The 18,270-nt window shown below is 44.2% G+C and overlaps 1 protein-coding gene across 1 annotated transcript in view; it reads left to right on the forward strand.

The window, feature by feature from the left end:
• The window catches only part of LOC126995458 (uncharacterized), a 122,233-nt gene that overhangs the window by 16,153 nt on the left and 87,810 nt on the right, over nucleotides 1–18,270 (forward strand). The window lies entirely within an intron of this gene.

An 18,270-nucleotide genomic window follows, 5' to 3' on the forward strand; every position in this document is an offset into this window, starting at 1 on the left:
GACGCATAATCCAGGTTCTCTCGGCTAATAATTTACTTGATCGTGAGAAGCTGGAGGGGAAAAAAAGAAAAAAAAGAGTTGCTGCTTGAAGGAAAAACCGGCTGCAAGCCGAAAAACGAGAGAGAGAGAGAGAGAGAGAGAGAGAGAGAGAGAGAGAGAGAGAGAGAGAGAGAGAGAGAGAGAGAGAGAGAGAGAGAGAGAGAGAGAGAGAGAGAGAGAGAGAGAGAGAGAGAGAGAGAGAGAGAGAGAGAGAGAGAGAGAGAGAGAGAGAGAGAGAGAGAGAGAGAGAGAGAGAGAGAGGAAATAAACAATTACTCATAAACGCCCCACTGGTTTCCTCCTCCTTAAACACTGACACACATGTTCACATTTCCCAAGCCGGCGCGGACGCAACAGCAGCTTCCACGCGCAGGAACTCGCCTCATTATAATATACGACCCGATATTAGTGTGCGAAGATGTTACTAGCAGTCCATGGATGTGTGCAAGAGAGAAATAAACAGGCGCATGAAAGAGAGAGAACAGAAGGACTGGCAAAGGGGAAGGAGTGAAAATTGACGGGAACGTGATCGCCAAACCTCTACAATTCTTGATGCTTGTATGTGTCGGTAGGTGAAGATTAATTAAGTTCCTGCTGTTCTCCGGTAGCTGTCTTGAGGAATCTCTTGGGCGACCGCAGCCTGTTAGTGGCGCAGGCGAATTTTATTTATAGTGGCTGCTGTGATGTATGACTCTTGCCTGGCCCATGCTGCCACCCGGTGCTCCACTTGAACGATGGCGATGGTTTGAAGAGTCAGTGTATTTCAGTGGTACTCGAACCCAAGTCCACAGGATCACCAAGACCCGCACGCTGACCAGTCGACCACCGCCTCTTTTTGTAGACTAATATTGCATACTACCTTTCGTGATGAGGTTATTTTCTTACATATACTTTCTTTAATATGGAAGAGCAAAGAGGGTATGGGAATAATTAGTTGCCATTTTTACGAAACACAAAAATAAATGAACTATACACTTTTTTTCTTCAGCGCTTCATCATGCCGAGAGAATATCATTTCAAGTTTCTCATTTCCGAGACTGAGATTATACACGTCTTGCCTAATAGTTTCATTTTTTTCATAGGATGTTATTACTACTGTTATTATTACTATTATTATTGTTGTTAGGATAATCATTTTTCTGTTTTTTTTAATCATATCATCTATTATTCATCCGTGTGCCAAAACTATATCCCAGACATTTCCGAGGATCAACAAACGATTTTATTTTTGGTTTTACTTTTACTTTTTTTATTGACTCGATATTCTTTTTTCTCTAACGAAGTGAGTGTCGTAACCCTATCCAACGAAGGTCAAAACCAGATCGAGGGAAGCGGAAGATTACCGGGCGAGGAGGTGGTCCATGTGCATGTGTGTGTGTGTGTGTGTGTGTGTGTGTGTGTGTGTGTGTGTGTGTGGCTGCGCATGTACATCTTTTGTCTCCGTTCTTCGGTTATGTCCGGTTAAAAAAAGAAAAGGGGACGGCCTGAGAGCGCTGTCCGGCCGCTAATTGGAGATGGTAGCGGCTTGAAGAGAAGGAAAAGAGGAGGAGGAGGAGGAGGAGGAGGAGGAGGAGAGAGTGAAGGCGGGAAGAATGGACTGCAGGGGAGGAGGAGTAAGGAGTGTAAGGGAGTGTGGGAGTGTGTGGCCGCTGTAGAGGATCGGAAATAACACTGAGCGGAGGAGAGATGACCCTGTACTTGCCCCGCCCCGCCCCGCCCCGAAACCCCGAAACACCGAAACCTCTCTCTATCCCTCCCCGTCTCCTCCCTATAGGCAGTCCCTCTCCTCCTCTTAGTATTACAGTAAAGTCAACCACAAACTTACCATAGGCTTATCTCTCATCTCTCTCTCTCTCTCTCTCTCTCTCTCTCTCTCTCTCTCTCTCTCACGCACACACGCACACACACACGCCCTGGGGGAGAGCTGGGGGCGGGGCCATGTGTTCCAACAGGGGCCGGCTGGGGGTTATGGCGCCCCTGAGGGAGTTACCGGCAAGATGAGAGAGAGAGAGAGAGAGAGAGAGAGAGAGAGAGAGAGAGAGAGAGAGAGAGAGAGAGAGACTCCACTACTTCAGAGGGGAGAGAGAGAGAGAAAGAGAGAGAGACATCACGCAAGAAGACAAAAAGAGGTTGAAAGCCTCGTCAAAACAGGAAAGCAACACACACATACACGAGACACATGGGAGGGATCAGTTACACACACACACACACACACACACACGAGGCACCGGAAGTCAGCACGTGGTGGCAGCATGGCGCATCGAGGAAAGAGAAAGAGAGAAAGAGAGATCATGTGGAAGAATCTGGAGAGGGGGAAGCTGTGACCGAGAGGAACAGTAGTAGTAGTAGTAGTAGTAGTAGTAGCAGAACCACCATTGTCGGAGTAATATAAATGAGGCTTAATTGCATTCACAGTCCTTTCATCGTCTGAGAGCGGCCCACAGCACGGTCTTTGCATGATTGGCATCGCTGTGGCGTGTCTAGGAGGCCTTTATGTTGGGTAACCCAACACTCACACGAGCTGCTCCTTGAGACTTTTTTTCTAAGCGCGCCTAATATGCAGCCTATCATTTACCTCATCCTTGCCTCCCCCTGCACATCGACTTTCTGGTTTTGAGTTTTTTTAAGCCTTATAAAAATAAAAGTTTCTCGTATGTCTTTTTCAAGCTCGAAAGGCATTCATTCACTCTTATTGCCTATATACAATATGTCCTGTACACTTCTTTCCCCGTCAAAACGGTTGTTCATTCTGTAGGATTGCGTCAGGCAGGACTTAGGCTTAGCCATATGTTTAGTGCAAACGAGAGTAAAAACACGACCAAAATAAGTTTTTTCTTCTCTGAGGCGCCGCAATTTATTCCCTTTGCTCTCGCTTTCCCTGAAGACAACCACGAATATCTATCGTTTATACGGTATCAAATATGCCTTGACCATTATGTTTCGTGTGCCCGAGATTTCAAAACATGACCTTCTAAAATCTAAATGACTCTGGGGTTTGCCTTACTTTACTAATTACACTTCTTACTTCCATTCTGTTATTACACTATTTAATTTACATTTTACATGATAATTTACGCAACACTCTTGGTTTCTCCTTACGGCATTTACGACAATGAGAGCCTCTTTCTTTTCTTCGTTTCCGTTATAAAGGTCTTGATCATATGCTTCGTATTGCTGAGAGGAAACACGCAAGACTTTCTCAATGGTCTGGGGAGTTTCCGAAGCCTTATGGACATCACTAAAAGGGCTGTCACCGTGATGGGCAGCCGCTACGCCGCCACACCTCCTTCCGCCGCTGGTCCGTGAGTCACCGCAGCGCACACCTGAGCATCCAGTGTATTTCCCTCGTCATACTGTCATTCCTTAAAAGTATTACCCCTCATTATTATTCTTTTTTTTCGTTTCCTCCTCCTCCTCCATCTATTCTTCCTCCTCCTCCTCCTCCTCCTCCTCCAGCGTCTCTTCTTCCTCCCCCTTTCCGGCCACCTGTGGAAGACTCATGAATGAAGTTTCGACATTTAAATTTCCTCTCAGGTGTACACGTGACGAAATACTCTTTTGTCTTCACTTTTACTACATTTTCCACTACGCCTACCACAGCCTCTGGTCATTCATACTCAAGTCGGTTGTTACTGCTTCCTTATGTTTTCACTTTTTCTACATTTTCTACGTCTATTACAGCCTCCAGTCATTCATTCCCAAGGCGGTCGTTATTGCTGCTGATCGTCTTTAGTATATATAAGATTAAAGGCGTGTAATGACAAGAGGGGTTAATGTAATGTAATATAACGTAATGTAATGTCATGGTAAGTAAGCCCCTCTGTCACTACACTCCTCATTTAATCTAGCAAAATAAAATATAAAAAGGCCCATTTCGGTGACGCATTACGTACACTATTTTCCGTATAACCAAACGCGGGTACATCACTTTCATAGCACTGGGATCTTTTGTTTCCATCCACAAACCTCACACAAATTATAGAGAATGTAATATCAATTGAAAGGTGTTCCGAGCTAGTCCAGTACTCTTCGCCGGTGAAAAGATGCATGCTAGATAAGAACTGCAGGTGATTGCGTAGCCCCGAGTATGTCACCTTTGTAGACGTGCGGCTTTCATATACTTATCGTGAACCCCAACTCTTCTTGACAGGCGGAGAGATGCGGGGAAGGACAGAGCGGAGGGAATGAATGGCTGAGAGAGAGGCGGCTTCACAGGGGGTGTTAAGATAAGATGAAGCCGACTCGGAAGTGACGTAAAAACTGAGAAAATAAAAGTTAAAAGAATAAAGAGAAAGAATAATACATTGAGCGGAGAGAATGAATGGCTGAGAGAGACGGCTTCATGGGGAAAGATAAGAGGAAAGAAAGCCGGCGAGGAAGTGAGATGAGGAGTAGGAGTCGTAAGACCAAAAGGTTTAGAGAAAGACGAAGAATAACACGTTGACAGCCGAGCGGAGAAAATGAATGGCTGAGAGAGACGGCTTCATGGGGGGAGATAAGAGAAAAGGAAGCCGGTTCGGAAGTGACACAAAAATTAAGAAAAAAGTTTGAAAGAGAGAGAAAGGAAGAGGAAGACTGTAACACGTTGACAGCCGAGCGGAGATAATGAATGGCAATGAGAGACGGCTTCATGGGGAAAGATAAGAGGAAAGGAAGCCGGTTCGGAAGTGACACAAAAATTAAGAAAAAAGTTTGAAAGAGAGAGCAAGGAAGAGGAAGACTATGACACATTCGAGCGGAGAGAATGAATGGCAACGAAAGGCGGCTCCATGGGGGGTTAAGATAAGCGAAAAGGAAGCCGGCGAGGAACGGAGATCAGAAAAAAAAAAAAAGTTTGGAGAGAGAACAACAATACATGGATGTGGACGAGTGGGCGTAATCTCTCTCGCTGCAGCATCTCAGTTGGGGGTCTACACAATTACCTGCATTAAACCTTGCCTTATCTGCCTCTTATCTCTTCGGGCGGGTAAGAACGGAGCGAGGAAGGATGCTGAATGAGGCGGGAGGTGAAGGGCGACAGGACTGGAAGCAGCGTTACCATATTATCGTACTCAAAACATCGCATTCATCAGTTCCAGGGCCCAAAACTTTCGTAGGCACACAGATAACGCGATTCTAGTTAAAGTTATCGTTAAAAGCGTTACTTGTTGGTGTTTGTTTCCTATAGCTGTGAGTCAAAAACCGAAAAATACGATGTGCTGAGTGGCTGAGTACGATAATTTGGTAACGCTGACTGGAAGAACGAGTCGAAAAAGCTATTCCGTTTTGGGCGTTTGTGGAAAATGTTTTTGAGTTGAGATCGAAAGCAATGTCCTAATGCCACTAACATTACCATCATCACCATCACCACAGCCACCTTTACCACTACTCCACCTCCACCTGTCATCACCCACCCACACACAAGTTTTCCCCCACTTACATCACTAAACCAACTTGTATGTACTACCACTTCTCACACTGCTAACCCTTCCATACCACCACAACGCTACCTACCGACACCATACCCCTTATACGCTTTCCCAACACCATCCACCAGACCACTATCACCCACACTATCTCTAACAAATCCACCAAAAAAAGACCATCCCTCAAAACCTCACATTACCAGACTAACCTCACTCGAATCAGCCATACCCAACACCACTACTAACCCACACACTCATAAACAGATCCACGTTAAGCACCAGACCACCCTACTAAAGACAGACTTCCACTTCTTCACCACCACCAGCGCCCCCACCCCTACACCATATGCTAGACGGCGTGTTCTCCCTTCTATTCAGGTTAGGGCTGGGAGAGGCGGCGCACCATTTCACCAGGCCAGCCAGTGTCGTGCAGCGGGCATGATGTAAAGGGGGGTGTAGTGGGCGCTCTGTCGGGGAGGCAAACAATAGCGTCCTGTGTTGGTGATTTAATGAAGGGGAGGCAGGACGCGTAGAGGGCGGTGCGTCGGGCAGGTAATGCGAGGAACTAATTACCATGAGAATAAGTTCATAGGTTCGGGTTAGAGGTATACGTGAATCAGGGAAGGTAGGTAGATAGGTGTAACCTCAACAGGTGTGGCGGGGACAAGGTAATATGATTGGTGTTTACCGTTCGTTGACAGGTGTGGGAGTGTGTGGTTCAGGGCGTGTGGTTCTGTGGATGGATTGGAGGTTAGGTTAGGTTAGGTTAGGTTAGGTTAGGTTAGGTTAGGTTAGGTTAGGTTAGGTTGGGTTAGGTGAGGTCAGGTTAGCTTAGGTCAAGTTTGGTTTGGTGAGTGCATGTTATGTTTGATTATGTTTGGCTGGGGTTAGGTTAAGTTAGATTTAGTTCTTTTTGGTTGAGTTATAGGTTAGAGATGGTTAGGTGAAGTTAGATCAGGTTGGATTAGGTAAGGTCAAGTTTTGTTTGATGAGTCCCTGTTACGTTGATTTAGGTTAGGTAACTTATGACTGAGTTTGGTTGGGTATGGTTTGCTTTGGTTGGCTTTGGCTTCCTCTGGTTAGATTTGTAGTGTTTCGTGTTACAGGGTGTGGAGTTGTGTTTCTGAGTTTTGAATCGATTGGACAGACTCAAGTAGTCGTGGCCAGGTGTGGAGGCTTAATGTCGTCACCTGGGTCTCCTGGCAGGAAGTCGCACCTGTACCGCTTAACTTGAACATTTCCTGAGAGACACAGAGAAAAGGTCACCAACTCGTCTGCCCAGAAACTTAAAAGATCCCGCCTTCCACCCACGTCATAAAAAGAAAAGAAAAACAGAGGCTATAAGTTTTTTTTTTTTTCTCGGCCGCTTCCTTTTATACACCTTAAAGGAAATACAAGAGTTTCTCAACCATCACTTGACTTCTAATAGACCCAATTATCGAACACAGCAGCGGTTTTCCCACGACAGGACGGGTAGAGTCGTGTCAGCCTGTCAAAAACGCTCAAGATGTCAAAAGCAGCAGGGAAAGATTTACCGATACGGATAAGACAGAATCATCAGGTCTCAGTTAGGAGGGCAAGCTCACTACTACAACACTTCTTACGAAATCCACAGTGGTGAACATAAAGGAAAAATGACGATGTTAAGCATGATTTTAAAAGATTTAGAAAGACAGAAAAATAAAGCTATACTACGGTAGTTTGAAAGGTCAGAGCGGTCACCCTTGTTGATCGGGAGAAGCGTAAGTTTTTGACTAGGCAGGGTGTTAAGGATAATGCTGAGAGGAGCTCCATCAAGACTACAACCGTAAAATAAAACCAACATGAAAAAAAAATCCAGCTTAGAAAAGAGGAAAACAAGTCTGAAAACATAACATACCAACTGACGGAGTATCCCTCAACCAGAGAAGGTCATTTTACCCCTTGACACAGACACACGCTCTGCCATGAAGCTGTTGCTGGCCCTAGGCACCCACATACACACCGTCCAGTTCCTTCCCCCTTCGGCAATTGGGTGAAAAAAGAAATTCCCAATCTTCTTCCTCGCCCTCTTCCTAGAATGTAGCAGAAGAACTTTTAGTGTGAATCGCGTCTCTAATTATTTCCTCAACATTACTATACTTACTAAGATAAGAGTACAAACAGTGGAAGCAGCAGCAGAAGTATCAACAAAAATAGTGACGTAAATGATAGTAGTAGTAGTAGTAGTAGTAGTAGTAGTAGTAGTAGTAGTAGTAGTAGTAGTAGTAGTAGTAGGAGGAGGAGGAGGAGAATTTCTGATGATAGTGATGATGATAACACTAACACTAACAACAATAACAACAATAACGCGTCACAAAAGCAACACCTGAGAATTTCGTAATCTATAAACAGGTTGGATGAAAACACCTGTGTCTCACCTGTTGGTTCGGAGTGGGAAACTGCATGGAAGGGAAGAGGGAGAAGAAGAAATAAGAAAAGGAAAGAATAGTAAATAGGAAACAATCGAAAATGAAGCAATCTTACAAAAAAAAACAAATATTTGACGTATATTCAAAAGATGGTGAGAGAGAGAGAGAGAGAGAGAGAGAGAGAGAGAGAGAGAGATAGAGAGAGAGAGAGAGAGAGAGAGAGAGAGAGAGAGAGAGAGAGAGAGAGAGAGAGAGAGAGAGAGAGAGAGAGAGAGAGAGAGAGAGAGAGAGAGAGAGAGAGAGAGAGAGAGAGAGAGAGAGAGAGAGAGAGAGAGAGAGAGAGAGAGAGAGAGAGAGAGAGAGAGAGAGAGAGAGAGAGAGAGAGAGAGAGAGAGAGAGAGAGAGAGAGAGAGAGAGAGAGAGAGCGCACAGACGAGAAAGCAGGCCACAAAAAATACATGAATACAGGGTGGGGCAAAAGGGTTCCTATAGGTTGAAGTGCATGAGAGCGATTTTCCCGGCCTGTGCGTGCCTGGGATAAGCCTTAGAGGAAGAGGGTGAGTTGGCCCTTCTTTCCCTTCCTTTCCCGGCAGCCATCTTGTTCTATGAGATTCCTGCAACATTCCCAAGTAAATGCAGGTGAGAAGGAGCGGCTCTCTCTCTCTCTCTCTCTCTCTCTCTCTCTCTCTCTCTCTCTCTCTCTCTCTCTCTCTCAGAGAGAGAAGAGAGAGAGCGAGAGAGAGAGAGAGAGAGAGAGAGAGAGAGAGAGAGAGCGGGGGGGAGGGGAGGGGGGGTGTATGAAGGGTGGAGGTCGGTCCCTCAAGAGCTCTCCCTCAGTTCCTGGAAATTACAATGATAAGAGATAAAAGATGAGATGCTGGTTTTACTCTCTCTCTCTCTCTCTCTCTCTCTCTCTCTCTCAGCCATCACACACCTGAGGCCATTAATTAGTATGTCAGCAATCAACCTACCTGAGATACCCACTAATTAATTCTCAGGTGCGACAGTTAAGCTCCACGACTGACTAAGGTGGCTTGATAGAGATGGGTTCATTTTGCACTCTTATTGCGATTCAGTACTTACGAATCTTATCTTTAAATTATGACAATGAAAACTACGCCTATTTTTTTTTTTTTTATCTTCGTTATTATCGTTTGCATCTTTTTTTTTTTCACTATCATTCATTAATTATTCGTATTCAGTTCACATTCTTAGAGGTCAAGTACTTTTCCACCCTCGTTGCTATTCACTACTACGAGCATAATAGGAAAATAGGAAATAGGAAAGAATTGGAAAATAGGAATATATGCTTTATCATCGTCATCAATATCATCGTCATCATTATTGTCATCATTCACTATTGTTGTATCGTCACTTCTAAACCTTCGAATTCAATTTCAATCTCCCTGTTTGATAATTACGTAATCACACCCCAATCAAGTCAATATTTAATCGTACGACGCCAATTAGTGCCCAATATCTTTCGTCCCAGGTGAGCGGGGATTAATTAAATGCAGCCCACCTAAGCTTACCTGCCCGGGGCTCATGCGAGGGGACAGGTGGAGCAATGAGTCGCTTAATGGGCGGCCAGGGTGTAATTACGGGGATGAGCGGTGTGCTAATAGCTAAGGGGATGCAGCCGGGAAAAACCATCAAGGTGTAGATTGGACAACAGATGACGAATGTGGGCAATTGCTTACCTAATTATATAAATGATTGGATGCAAGGAAGGTGACGTGATGAGTTAGAGCAGGTGTTTGATCAAGACAAGAAGACAACTAACATGCGTGAAACAAGAAAACTGATGAAGCTTTGACAACTCAGGTAATGGAAAGAGTGGATAACAATGGCTATCGCCGTTTTTCAAGACACCTCGCACGCATGAAACAAGAAAAGAGATGAAGCGTTGTCAACCCAGGTAATAGAAAGAGTGGATTAAAATTGAAATCACCGTTTGCTCAGGACACCTCGCACGCATGAAACAAGAAAAGAGATGAAGCGTTGTCAACCCAGGTAATAGAAAGAGTGGATTAAAATTGAAATCACCGTTTGCTCAGGACACCTCGCACGCATGAAACAGGAGAATTGATGAAGCTTTGTCAACTCAGGTAATAAAAAGAATGGATTAAAATTGAAATCACAGTTTGCTCAGGACACCTCGCACGCATGAAACAGGAAAATTGATGTATAGCTTGTAATCTAAATAACGCTTGTGGTCAACCGCGGTGACGTCAAAATGGGGTGACATCATGGTTACTTTTAGGTGTGAGGGTGTGTGGGTGTTTGTTCTCGTTATTGACAGGCGAGTAAACATTTGGTCGTAGTTTATTATTTGAGATTATTGGTATGAGGGTCAGTCCGAGGAAATTGCGTCACCACCCATGTTCTCTCCTAACAACTCGCTCCATGGAAAGAATGGATTAATATATATAGCTAATGTGTTATAGTAATACGATAAAGTGGACCTACATGGCTTTAAAGACGGTAGCCCATTGTGTTAGAAGTGGGATTTGGTGATGCAAGAATTGAATGCTGACTTACATATTATAATCTCCAGTTATATGGTAAATTAATAGCATGGGTAAATAAAGTAAATTACATTGTTAGAGGAGGTAAAATAGACCCTCTGCCTTTAGAAAGTAGTTCGCTGTGTTGGTAGTGGAAATGGGTGACGGAGGATTTGAATGATAACCTACATATAATAATCTCAAGTCATATGGTAAATTAAGTGCAAAGGCAAGTACAGTAGACCACATTGTTAAGAGGAGGTAAAATAGACCCACCCGCCTTCAGAAAGTAGCCCATTGTGTTGGTAGTGGAAATGGGTCATGTAAGAATTGAATGCCGACTTACATATTATAATCTCAAGTCATATGGTAAATTAAGTACAGTAGACCACATTGTTAAGAGGAGGTAAAATAGACCCACCCGCCTTCAGAAAGTAGCCCATTGTGTTGATAGTGGAAATGGGTCATGTAAGAATTGAATGCCGACTTACATATTATAATCTCAAGCCATATGATAAATTTTAAGTGCATAGGTAAATGAAGTAGACGACATTGTTAGGAGAAGGTAAAACAAACCCACCTGTCTTTAGAAAGTAGCCCATTGTGTTGGTAGTGGCATTTGGTTTTGTAAGTTTTGTATGCTGACTTACACATCATAATCTCAAGTCATACGGTAAATTAAATGCATAGGAAAGTAAAGTACATCACATTGTTAGGAGTGGACTCTGGTGATGTAAGTTCCTAGTGCTGGCTTTGATATATCCTCAAGCCTTTTATAGTAAATGATATGCATAAGTATAGTAGTGATCTATGAAGTGTTTAATATCCCAGCAGTGTCAGGAATCTTTCGTTACGAGTGGACTTGGGTGATATAAGTTTCTAATGCTGACTTTGATATAACCTCAAGACCTATATGGAAAAGGAAATGCATGCGAGTGTAAAATAGTAGTGATTTATCAAGTGTTTTTATTTTTATTTAAGGAGTTTTGTTGGGAGGGGTCTTGCGTGATTTCAGTTCCTAATCCTGACTTTGATATAACTTCAAGCCCTAAATGGTAAAATAGATGCAAATGAGTGTAAAATATTAGTAATTTGACAAGCGTTTAAATTTCTAGGCGTGTTTCGTTAGGAGGGGAAATGGGTGATGTAAGTTCCTCATCCTGACTTTGATATAATTCCAAGCCCTTTTATGGAAAACTAGATGCAAATGAATGTAAAATAGTAGTAATTCATCAAGAACTTTTATTTTCTGGGGGTGTTAGGAGTCGTTTCTTAGGAGTGGACTTGGGTGATATAAGTTCCTAATCGTGACTTTGATATAACCTCAAGTCTTTTATGGTCATCAAGATGCATATGTGTGTAAAATAGTAGCAATTTCAGAAGTGTTAAATTTTCCAGGAGTGTTAGGAGTCTTTCGTTGAGAGTATGCACGGATAACGTAAATTTTTAATACTGACTTCCATATAATCTGAAGTCATATGGTAAATTAGTTGTATATATGTATGTGTGTGTGTGTGTGTGTGTGTGTGTGTGTGTGTGTGTGTGAGTGTAAAGTAGTACAAGTAGCTTCTTACGACTCTTTTGTTAGGAGAGAACATGCATGATGACGCAATTTCCTACGCCTGACCATACTGCCATTTCCTCGGACTGACCTTCATATTAATCTCACATAATAAACTACAAGCAAACGTTTCTACTCGCCTGTCAATAACGCGGCAGAACACCCACACACCCACACACCCAAAAGTAACCATGATGTCAGCCCACTATGACTTCACCGCAGAGGACCACAAGCGCTATTTAGACCACAAGACATAACGGGGCCGCTAGGAAGGCATGAGGAAAACTTGTTAGGGAGGTGATGTATGACGCAGCTTGGTGGGCGTTGTAGCACGTGTGCGGCCTACGTGTGGGTGGAAGGGTAAGTCAGATGGTGGTGGTGAGAGGCGTGTGGCGATGGTTTGCGGAGAGGAAAAGGCTGTGTGGGTGGAGGTAGTAATAGAAGTGGGTGGGTAGAGATGAGTGAGTAAAAGTGGAAGTGTAACAAGTGTAAGTATGGGTGGTAGGCGGGGTGCGGCGTTGGATTGAGGAGAGGAGAAGGCAGTGGGTAGAAATGGGTGGAAGTAGTGGGAGATGTGAGTGATAAAAGTGAGTGGCAGAAGTGGACAGTAGTAATTGGGAAGTATACATGCATGCGTAAGTAGCGACTGAGGTGATGAAGGGGTGTGGCGGTGGGCTGGGGGGAGAAAAATCATGTGAGTGAGACGTGTAGGGCTGCCTGATTAAGATGTGCCATAGGGATGTTGAATTAGAGTAGCACAATGATGTGTTGTAGTGCATTTAGAGAAGAACGTCTTTAAATACATACGACAATGCAGTGTAGTTTAATGTTACAATGCAGTGAAAAGGAGGGCATCATGTATGTTAACGGATCAGAATGAAGTGTAAAGTAGTACTACGTGACTTACGCAAGAACGTTGGGAAAGATAAGGGAGACCGTACCTGATAAATGCTGCGCGGAGTGGCAGATGAATGATCGGTTCAACAGATACCTAAAAGAAGTTTACTACGTCGCATATAACCCGCTCTGAGTTATTTTGTTGAACAGAAATTGGATGCTTTATTGTGATGAAAAATGAATTATTGTTAATACTAAATTATCAAGTATCATATTATTTTGAATGCATTATTTGGTAATGAGCCACATCCACTACCGTTGACGTATACGAGACACGATGGAGATACTGGGCGCTGGGCCCCGTCACACACCCTCACGGCCTCACGCTGCAGTCTACTGCTCCCTGCGGGCTGCCTACGTGTTAACGTAAGTTAAGGTATCCCAGCTCTTATAATTTTTCAAATTGATAACTCTTGATACGTAGGTATAAGATTTTCTAGCAAGTGGTCTAAAATTAACAATTTTTATAGTCTTAAACCTCACGGTGTCATTGGTAAATTGGTATGTTATGCTTGAGTAGTGGCCAGCTCCGTACTGAGTAAAGTATCGGTATCGGCAGCAGTATCGATATCGACCCAGTTTTGTAGTATCGGTATCGGCCTCGGTATCGGTCAAGCATTTGGCATCGGTACATCTTTACTAAGAATAGGCTGAAAAACTGGTTAAAGAACTGGAGGGTGGAAAGCGGAGCCCCGGTGAGGATGTGAGGGACATGAGAACAATAGGTATGGACTTAAAAGAGACTGAAGAAGCGTTGTCTTAGGCCAAGGAATATCGATGTAAGGAAGTGTTTATACAGGACTGGAATGAGATGACAGGAAATGCAGTTGTTTAAACTGGACTGGATTTAAATGACACGAATGTGCGTAAGGAAGGGAAGGGTGGTGAGAATCATTGATAGAAGGGAGCATGGAGAGAAAAACGTAGATTAATGAAGTCAAGGAGGGAAAAACCGTAGATTAGTGAAGCCAGGGAGAGAGAAAAACTGTAAATGAGTGAAACCAAGGAGAGAAAAACTGTAGATTAGTGAAGCCAGCGAGAGAGAAAAACTGAAGATTAGTGAAGCCAAGGAGAGAAAAACCGTAGATTAGTGAAGCCAGGGAGAAAGAAAAACTGAAGATTAGTGAAGCCAAGGAGAGAAAAACCGTAGATTAGTGAAGCCAGGGAGAGAGAAAAACTGAAGATTAGTGAAGCCAAGGAGAGAAAAACTGTAGATTAGTGAAGCCAGGGAGAGAAAAACTGTAGATTAGTGAAGTCAAGGAGGGCAAAACCGTAGATTAATAAAGCCAAGAAGAGAAAAAATGTAGATATAGAGAAATAGAGACATATTAGTTGTAGTATCAGTAGTATACTTGTAGTTCTTAATGTCTGTAGTGGTAGTAGTAGTAGTAGTAGTAGTAGTAGTAGTAGTAGTAGTAGTAGTAGAAGTAGTAGTAGTAGTAGTAGTAGTAGATTATAATTAAAAGCCAAATAGTAGATTAGTGAAGGTTAGGTTAGAGAAAAAAACTAGATAAGTTAAGGCCATGACCAATATGAAAAATGCAACAGAAGGACGCCCTACAAAACCCATTCTTGCGTTGCGTGGGTCCAAACATTAATCTCAATAAAAGACCAAAATAAGGGGGATAATAAACGTTTACGACACCCCTATTAACGGACCCTGGACTCCCCTGGGCTCCACTTAGCGGGTCTGAGCCTAAGGGGCGGGGCATGACGGCGAATAAACACAGAAAACGGGGTGAAGGGTCATCCCCTGCAATGTCCGTCTGGCGGTCAAGGAATGTGGAAAGAAAATGGGAGGTGACGTGAGCATGGTGCGGGTAGGATCGTTTTCTGGTATGTTGCTGATAATGATCCGTTTTCTTTTTGATCTGATTGTATATCTACGTCATTTTCTAACCTTTTTTTTTTTTTGCCCAAATGGTTAATCCTCAAAATATCAGACAATCCAATCGATAAAATTTATGCCTACGTCATTTTTTATGCTCTATTTCCTTTTCTTTTCTTTTTCTCTAATGGTTAATGCTCAAAATAACACAACCAATCACTTCATTTTCCTTTATTATTAATCTAACTTTTTATGTTCTTATTCACGTTTGTTAAAATTGTCTGTGCTGCTGCGACAATAATAACAACTAATAACAATGCTAACAATCCTACCGCTGCAAACACAACTATCGAACAACTACTATTACATCAACTATTACAACCACTATTACAACTACTATTTCTCCGTTTCTCTGTATTTCTATTTCTTTATTTATCTTCAACCTTGCTCCTTAATCTCACGCTTCGGTCACAAGGAGGAAGAGGAGGAGGAGTAGGAGGAGGAGGAGGAAGAGGAATACGGAGAACAAGACCAAGAAGAACAAGAACGCAAGAAATAAACAAGAAAAAGAACAAGAACACGAAGAACAAGAAGAACAAGTACAAAATCAAGAAGAGAGAGAGAGAGAGAGAGAGAGAGAGAGAGAGAGAGAGAGAGAGAGAGAGAGAGAGAGAGAGAGAGAGAGAGAGAGAGAGAGAGAGAGAGAGAGAGAGAGAGAGAGAGAGAGAGAGAGTGAGAGATCTAGAGAGTGTGTGAAAGGAATCTGCCACCAACCGCTGTTTACTATGGGGCGGAGGAGGAGGAGGAGGAGGAGAATAGGAAGAGGAGGAGGAGGAATACGGAGAACAAGACCAAGAAGAACAAGAACGCAAGAAATAAAGAGAGAGAGAGAGAGAGAGAGAGAGAGAGAGAGAGAGAGAGAGAGAGAGAGAGAGAGAGAGAGAGAGAGAGAGAGAGAGAGAGAGAGAGAGAGAGAGAGAGAGAGAGAGAGAGAGAGAGAGAGAGAGAGAGAGAGAGAGAGAGAGAGAGAGAGAGAGAGAGAGAGAGAGAGAGAGAGAGAGAGAGAGAGAGAGAGAGAGAGAGAGAGAGAGAGAGAGAGAGAGAGAGAGAGAGAGAGAGAGAGAGAATGGGAAATGATTAGGACAGAAATCACTCCTTCCCCTTCTCTTACTTCTCTCCCTCCCTCCCTTCTTCCTCCCCTCCCATCCTCTGTGCAAGAAGAGGGTACAGAGGGCAATGTGCTCTTTACTTCCTCCTTGTAATGTACCTCACTCCCTCTCACTCCTTCTTTCTCATCCTCATCCTACCACCTCCTCCCTCCCTCCCTCCTTCCCTCTCCATTCCATCTCAGGCTGCTCTCCACCTTCTCTGACCCTTCCTCCTTCTCCTCCTCCTCCTCCATCAACATTTTTACCTCAGGGGCGTGGGTGTGGGTGTGGGAATCTGGGCGTGCTTACTCGTGAGAATGTGGAGGGGGGGGTGAAGGTATGTGTGTGCAGGGGTGGGAGGTCAGAGATTGGTGGTAGTGGAGGATGGGGTGAGAGAGTGTAAGGGAGTGAAAGGGAGGTGAGAGATGCGTGGGGGATATGATGTGGCTGGATAAGGGATGGATTTAGGCAGGGTGTGGGCGGGAGTGTTGGCAGGTCGTGGGTGGGGCGTGGGTGGAGGGTACGTGGGCGTGGGTGGGGTGTGATGATGCTGGAAGTGGGCGGAACAATTTTACGTCGTGTGGGGCGTGGGTGGGGTGTGGGTGGGGTGAAAAAGGAAGTGGGCGGAACAATTTTACGTCGTGTGGGGCGTGGGTGGGGTGTGGGTGGGGTGTACTGATGCTGGAAGTGGGCGGAACAATTTTACCTCGTGTGGGGCGTGGGTGGGGTGTGGGTGGGGTGTACTGATGCTGGAAGTGGGCGGAACAATTTTACCTCGTGTGGGGCGTGGGTGTGGGTGGGCAAGACGTGACCATGTGTGGGTGGCTGGATGCGGGAAGCTGTGTGTGTGTGTGTGTGTGTGTGTGTGTGTGTGTGTGTGTGTGTGTGTGTGTGTGTGTAGAAGTTGCATCAACGTCGTAACCTGTCAAACCAACACTCGTTTTTTCTTCCGACAACCCTTTTTTTTTTCCATAGCACCGATCCCTCGACACACGTTTGACACCTTAATTAATTTCCATTATTACATACTCTTCATAAATAACCACATGGAGGAAAGTAATAGATCACTACAACTATTGCTTCTACCATCGCTACCCCCACCCCCCAGAAAAAAATATTACTAGCAACATCGATAAAAATGAAGATAATTATAAGGCAACAAAGTAAAGTAGAGGTGTGTGCCGAGGAAGGGGAGACTGATAAGGATATTGCTTGTTTTTATTTTATTTTTCGTTTTTGTCTGGATCTTTTTGGCGCCCACGAGAGAGAGAGAGAGAGAGAGAGAGAGAGAGAGAGAGAGAGAGAGAGAGAGAGAGAGAGAGAGAGAGAGAGAGAGAGAGAGAGAGAGAGAGAGAGAGAGAGAGAGAGAGATGAATCACAGCACGACTCATTGTGTGACTCCTGCTGAAGTTTCTCATCCTTGTTTGGTAATGTAGCAACTATCTCTCTCTCTCTCTCTCTCTGCCGTAGGTCATGTCGTGAGCTGTCGTCTTGTCAATGGTTTGTACGACATGACTTGGTGGTGGACGTGGGCGTGTGTGTACATGTGAGCACGTGTGTGTGTGTGTGTGTACGTTTGGGCCCTGTGTACGTGTGGGCATGTGTGCGTGTGGGCATTTGTACGTGTTGGCATGAGTTGGTATGGATATGTGTAGCATGAACCTATACATTTGTGAGACTAATGTGAAAGAGACTGTTTGTATGTCTGCATGAGATGAGAGCGTGTATACAGGTTAAAATTATGTGTGTGTGTGTGTGTGTGTGTGTGTGTGTGTGTGTGTGTGTGTGTGTGTGTGTGTGTGTGCATTGGTGCATCGTTTCAAAAGTATTTTCAGCCCGAGACCAATAACAATTCTTCAGCTTATCGTCATCCAAAACTTCAGTACAAACAAACCCGCAAAAGATAAACCAAAAAAAAACCATGACAGCCTCAACCTCGCACCTTGAATGATGAAGCGGCGGAGAAGAAATGGGAAAAAAATTACGAAGCAGCACTGAAAAATCGACCAATTATGAACGCTGCCTTTCACAATCATCTCAAGGTAAAAAATCGACCCAATCAGAGCCTAGAATGGGCCTCTGCAAATTGACGCATGCGCACCGCTAACCAATGAGAGAGCAGCGCGCCAGTATTCAAAAGGTGGGGACTTCCAGATGTCGCCCGAGGGAAAGGATGGAAGGAAAACACAAAAGAAAAAGAGGAGAAAAGGAGGTGAAGGAGAAGGAGGGGAGTGGAGGGGAATGGCAGATGGGATTAGAGGAGGGGCAGAGGGCGAAAGAGGTTGATGGGGATTGGAGGACAGAAGGAATGGGAAAGGTGGTAAGGGTCGGGGGTTGGGGGAGAAGGAGAAGAAGGTTGAAGAGGAGTAGGATGAGGAGGAGGAGGGGGTAAGCGAATAATCTAAAAGCCACCATTCATCACAGCAGGACAACCCCACGCAGAGGACAACAACGAGAGGGAAATTGAAACATCAGGATGATTAGCATTATTTCAA

This window comes from Eriocheir sinensis, chromosome 8, assembly GCF_024679095.1.
Source record: "Eriocheir sinensis breed Jianghai 21 chromosome 8, ASM2467909v1, whole genome shotgun sequence".
NCBI classification, from domain to species: domain Eukaryota; kingdom Metazoa; phylum Arthropoda; class Malacostraca; order Decapoda; family Varunidae; genus Eriocheir; species Eriocheir sinensis.